Source organism: Macaca fascicularis, chromosome 13 (assembly GCF_037993035.2).
Source record: "Macaca fascicularis isolate 582-1 chromosome 13, T2T-MFA8v1.1".
In the NCBI taxonomy this organism is placed as follows: Eukaryota; Metazoa; Chordata; class Mammalia; order Primates; family Cercopithecidae; genus Macaca; species Macaca fascicularis.
The window spans coordinates 16517492-16523427 of record NC_088387.1 but is presented as its reverse complement, the minus strand read 5'-3'; the positions used below and the strand labels follow the sequence as shown (position 1 = coordinate 16523427).

The window sequence follows — 5936 nt, the reverse complement described above, 5'->3', positions numbered from 1 at the left end:
CGTTTCGTGTTGGCGTTCCCAGCCCAACCCCTAACTGCAGGCACCCCCCTTCGCATGCCTGGGCCTCCGCTCCTCTGCCTGAGTTCCAGACACTGCCCCTGGATCCAGGCTAAAGGGCAGTAGGGGACGGTGTGGCGCACCCTAGATGCGGAACCCACAGCACCCGGTGCCTGCCAGATATAACAAGCAAGCCGGGGCACACGGCTGGGGCACGTTTTCCAGAAGCCTTCGAATTGTGTAAACTCTGTGCAGGCCAAAGGGCCTCTTGTGTAAGAGTCACATGCCAAGGCCCATCTAAAAGTTTCACTCCTGCTTGGCTCCAGGGTTCCTTTCAACCCTGCCGGGCACTTCTCAGTTCCTGGTGGGAGGTGAAAACTCATGCCTCCCAGATTCTCTTCTTAGAAGACAATCCTGAAAGTGATTTTGTTTGGATTTCTTAACACCCAGACAACTGTCTGCTTCTGCTGTCTCATTTTCAAGGACTTCGGGGTATGCCGAGGTGAGTTCACAGCTTCCTCCACACCCTGTGGCCCTGGGGACCTGGTAATGGACACAAACTACCTGCGAAGCCAGTGATCTTTCCTCTGCTCTCTTACCTCGCCTCCAACGTCTGCCGCTGCCCATACCTGCCGGCCATCTTCTCCCCAGACTCCTCAGCTCTGGAGGAGAACTAGCACATGTCAGAACTCATTCACAGGGAAAGTCCCTCTTTGCCAGCACCTGTTTGTTTTTTTTTTGAGACAGAGTCTCGCTCTGTCACCCAGGCTGGAGGGCAGTGGCCGGATCTCAACTCACTGCAAGCTCCGCCTCCCGGGTTCCCGCCATTCTCCTGCCTCAGCCTCTCGAGTAGCTGGGACTACAGGCGCCCGCCACCTCGCCCGGCTAGTTTTTTGTATTTTTAGTAAAGACAGGGTTTCACCGGCGGCTTTGCCAGCACTTTTCACACAGACCCCATGCTGATCCGCGTTGCTTATCACTTGGTAAACACTAATCAATGTGCCACAGCCCAGGCAGCTGCCTCATTCTGTCCCCCAGGAACTCTCAGCCTCTGCAAAGCTCCAGCCCAAGAAGCATTCTCACCGGCCCCCAGTTCTGCCCCTTTTGCTGGAAAATGAGTTTGAAACAGTTTCTGCTTCAGAGGCAGCTCCTGTGGTGGGGAGTCGCCTGGGTGTGCCTGCCCTGTCTGGATTCCTTGCCTGTGATGGGTCATGGTGGTCTTTCAGCCTTGGTCTGAGCATTTCTGCCACCAGGTGCCCCCCACAATCTGCCCTTGGAACGTCCAAGCTTCTCCTTTGCAAAATGCTATAGCTTTTCACAAAGCTATACTGGCAATGGCTTTTGGACTATTACCTTGACTGGTAAAACTAAAAATGCTCCCTGATGTGGCTGTTATTAACCACAGTCACCTCATGGAAAATCACATGCCTTTGGCCTGCACTCAGGCAGGCTTCCTGACCGCCTGGTGGTGTCACGCCTCCATCTACCAATCCCTCATTGTTAGATTACTGTTCATATCATTGTGGGGTTTCTTCTTCCCCTCTGGATCCAATAAAGTTGTCAGACTGTGGTATTCTCTCTCTTCCATCTGGGGCAGAGGTCACCTGCCAAGTAACCATTGTTCAGGTGGGAGTCTGCGACTCCAAAGGGTTTTCTTCTTTGCTTTCACTAAAAATAGCTCTAATCCCTTTAACCATCACTTGACTTCCTCTACTGGAACCTGAATGGAGAGGCTGTTATACGTAATTCTAACCCTGACCTCCCTCGTTTGATCTCTGTTTTGTAAACAGGGGGGAAGGGTTATCGTAAGGTGCCTGTGGTGGCTTGTCTTTGAGCTCCCTTTAATGGCCAGTCTTTTAACAGAGCTGGAAACTGCCTCTGCTGTTTACTCTGCCTGTGTGCGCTGCTCCAGGGCTTCTCTGTTATTTTCGCAAATGGCGTTTTATATGTTTCCACGTCTTTCTAACATGTCATGCCTCCCATCAGAACACCTATTCCAGTATTAACAGTGATGTTATAAAAGACAGCGAACAATCAGAAGAAAAATAGTGCAAAACATGTCCCAAATGGCTACCTGTTCAAACAGAGTTGTTCCCTTCAACACGCTGCCCCGAAACTTCACCCCCACTTTTTCACCCCCTGTTTTCCCTGGGCTCTGTAACTCTGTTCACAGAGAGCTCTGTTCCTGGGAAAGCAGACACTGGCTGTGCTGATTTAGGTGATTTCAGAACTATCTCCATTATAGAAAACCCCTTGAAACAGGAGACAAAACTCAGTAACAAATCCCCAGACCCCAGAGTGGGCAAGTCCTTTTATTGTACTATGGACAGGAGAAGCCAAAGGCATTTTGTTTATTTTCCAGATAGGAAGATGGATGGATAGACAGATGGACAGAATGATAGGTTTTCTTTATAAGTCAGTATGAACTGAGTAGGAATTACATATTTGCAAAACTCAGTGAGCCAAAAATCAAACCAGCACATCAAATTGCTCTCCAAACTGAACTAAACCAAAGGGTGTGTGGCTTGAGTCTGACCACAGAGAATGCCCGCTTAAGATCACCTGCGTTGGGCGTTCTTCCCTTGGGGAGCGAAACACTGGCAGTGTCAGGCATCGTGGAGAAGCCACCCCATAGACTGTGGGGTGATGGTGCAGCCCTCCTTATCACCTTCCTAAGACCAGCAATGTCAGAATGTTCAGTGACACTTTACTCATCTCAAGGGTCTAGACATAGGCTCTGGGCCAAAACAGCTCCCCACACCTCTTTGCTCTGTGACAACAAAGTTGATCTATTTCATTCAAAATTGGTGAGTCCTTGGAGCTCAGCACACCACACCCGAGGCACACAACAGCACCAGCACCACACACAGATGAGCACTGGGCTGAGCATCTGAGTGAGTATCTAACGCAAACCAAGCCTGAGTCAGGCACTACTGTTCCCATTTTCAAATGGGGAAACTGAGGCACAGGGCGGTTGTGCAGTTTGCCCAAGGGCGTGCAGCCAGGACCTTACTGAGAAGGAATTTGATCAAGGGCTTCCACTCTGGCTATAAACCATTACACTAAACACTTTGCTGCCATAACTAGCGACTGATCTGATCTGAGCTAGAACATACGTCTCTGTGACTACAATCACAGGTCCTAAATGCATTTTTGGCTATACTCCCTTTTCCATTAATTCTGCAGATGTTTACTGAAGGCATGCTACGTGTCACCACTGTCTTGGTGCTCGGGACACGATCAGTGGTGAGCAAACACTTACTCTCCTCATAGAACTTTACTGGGAAAGAAACGTAATCCAGCCAGCAAATGTGTAATCCATGTAGGACAAGTGGTGCTGTATGTGCTGTCAGCAGGGAACCTGGCCTGAGGGTCTGAGTGGCTTCTCTAAGTAAGGCCAGTGCCTGAAGGATAAGTTACAGTGGAAAGGGGATGGAGATATGTAATCCAGACAGAGGGAAAGGGTGTGCTAAGGGCCTGTGGCTGTGGGAGCATAGCTAGAGCTTATGGCTCAACAAGAGGTTAGCAGAAGCATGCAGAGCGAAGGGGAGTGGAGAGCAGGGGTCAGCACACACTGCATGCTACCGGCAGAGGGAACACTTTGGTTTAGGCAACAGGGAGCCCTGAAGGGGTTTAATCAGGAGGGTGGCAGGGGACAGAGGATAACAGGATCTTATTTGTACTGGGAAAAGAGCCCCTGGCTGCAGGATAGGGTGTGGGTTGGGGGCCACAGTGCACGCTGGAGCCTGGTTAGCAGACCGTGGCCGACAGTCTACTGGACAAGGCAGTGAGACCTCATTTTTGTGATTCTGCAGACAGCTTTGCTCCTGCTTCTTCCATCCTGCTTTGAGGATCTTAAGTGCTAGGTCTGTTTGCCAGTGAAAGTTACCTTCTCCTTATCATGTCTTGTCATAGAAACCCCTACACCAGGCTTACATGTGGCTCCATTTCACAGAAGTCGTCATGGATAGGATGACCTAATCTGTCTGACTCCGTCCTTGTTAATTCTATTTCTGAGGTAATGGTCTGATTTTAAGAAAATGCTTCCTAGTGCAAACGCCCTTTTCTGAGCAAGCATCATTAGTGCCGATTAATGAGACATCTGTGAGACTGCAAAGTCAAGGCTGCATCTCTCTGTCATTTAACTAGAATTCTCTCCATCTCCACCACCATTTCCACCATCTAAGGTAAAAAAAAAAAAAACCCAGTGCATTATTTCAAAGGCAAAGACAGTAGGATACACAACAGTGAGGACTGCCATGCTCAGCCTAACAACAGGGGATTTAGAAGGTGCCTTCACCCCTCCCAGCCTACATGGTCTCTGCTCCTAAGAACCGGTTAGTGCAGGTGTGGGTACCCAGGGACTGAATGCATCATTAATATGCTATTATTAAGATTCCAAGGGTCTAAAGTATAATAATAATAAAATAAATAAATAAAGTATAATAATAATAATAAAAGATTCCAAGGGTCTCATGTCCTCACGGTGATACAACAATATGCCAAAATATCCACTGACCTCACACATGAGCTCTGCCCATCAAAATAAATAGATTGTTACAAAAAAGAGATTGGAAAAAAGAGCAATTAAAAAAAAAAAAAAAAGCTTTAACCAAACTTGACAAGGTAACACTTCCGAGGTCTTCCTGCATTTCGAATAAGGCTTTCTTGAGGTCTGCCCAAGAGCCGCTGAGGAAAGTGGCTAGAAGTGGATGAGGCCAGGCCAGCCAAGAGCAGGAGCGACCCCATGCTATCCTGTGATTCCCAAGGTCTCTTGTTGCTTACACCGCTTTCTCTGTCTCTCTCTCTCTGTCTCTCTCTCTCTCTTTCTCTCTCTCTCTGTCTCTCTCTCTCTCTCTCTCTCATTCAGAAGCTGATGGACAGCAGGGACAGGGGCTGCCTGCGCGCCAAGCCCGTGACTCCAGGGAGCCTCAGGATCGTATCAAAGAGGTTCAATCATTCAGCTGCCCGCAGAGCTTTGGGAAAGTTGTGACACATTCATGGCATGAACAAAGAAACACACCACTTCCAGGATCTGAACTCTGATCAGTCGTTCGTGGTATGAGCCTTTGGCAAGCAGAGAAGGGCAAGGTTTCTACAGGGCGTGACTCAAGGGAGAGAGCCCTTTCTGTGCTAAGAGAAACGATGGGAGAATAAGTCAAGATAGAGAAACATTGAGGAAACTACGCTCAGCACATTCAGAGCAACTAGATATTCCCTGGTGCCATGCTTTGCATGGGAGGCAGGGTCGGCTTCCTGACTCCAAATCACAGACCTCAAACCGGTCATCCTACCCTTTCACACCCTAGTTTCCACGGGGGACAGTGGGAATTGTATCCCGTTCTTTCCCCTCCTGTGTCCCTCCATAATAGCTCATGAACTTCCACCCCATTAACTCTCCTATTGTATCTGCCAGCGACTGCCACAATTATGCCAAATAAAACGCCCCCCCAAACTCACTGCTTCACATAATCATTTATTCTCACTCACATGCGTGCACTTGCCTTGAGCCCACTGGCCAGCAGGGCTTGGTTTGGGCAGCAGGTTGAGCCACCCCTGCCTCCCTGCCTCAGTGTCTCTCCTGCTCCCTGCCCCAGCCAGGTCCCGGGCTTGCTTTCGTGGATGAGGTTTGAAGCTCACAAGCATATGTGGAAACACGCTAACCTCGGGAGGCCTAGGATCGGGACTGGCATGTGTCCTTTAATCACACACGACTGGCCGAAGCAAGTCACATGGTCAAACCTCAAATCAAATGGTGAGGAAGCACATTCCGCCTCTGGTGGAAGAACTTCAAAGTCTCATGGGAAGGAAAGGAGGAAGGCTGGTAACAATAATTCCACCTACCACACCTGCGAAGAAAATAATGGGAATATGAATGCTAACGCTGTTTAAGATGGCCCATGTGTGCTATACACACTTCATGTATCCATTGACCCTGG

The 5936-nt window shown here is 49.1% G+C and overlaps 1 long non-coding RNA gene across 1 annotated transcript; it reads left to right on the top strand.

Annotated features, from left to right (window-relative positions):
* The first annotated feature begins 322 nt into the window (after positions 1 to 322).
* Positions 323 to 5454, top strand: LOC141408266 (uncharacterized). Its single transcript, XR_012421743.1, has 2 exons — positions 323 to 499; positions 4868 to 5454. It is a non-coding gene; the product is annotated as an uncharacterized lncRNA (long non-coding RNA).
* Positions 5455 to 5936: the final 482 nt, after the last annotated feature.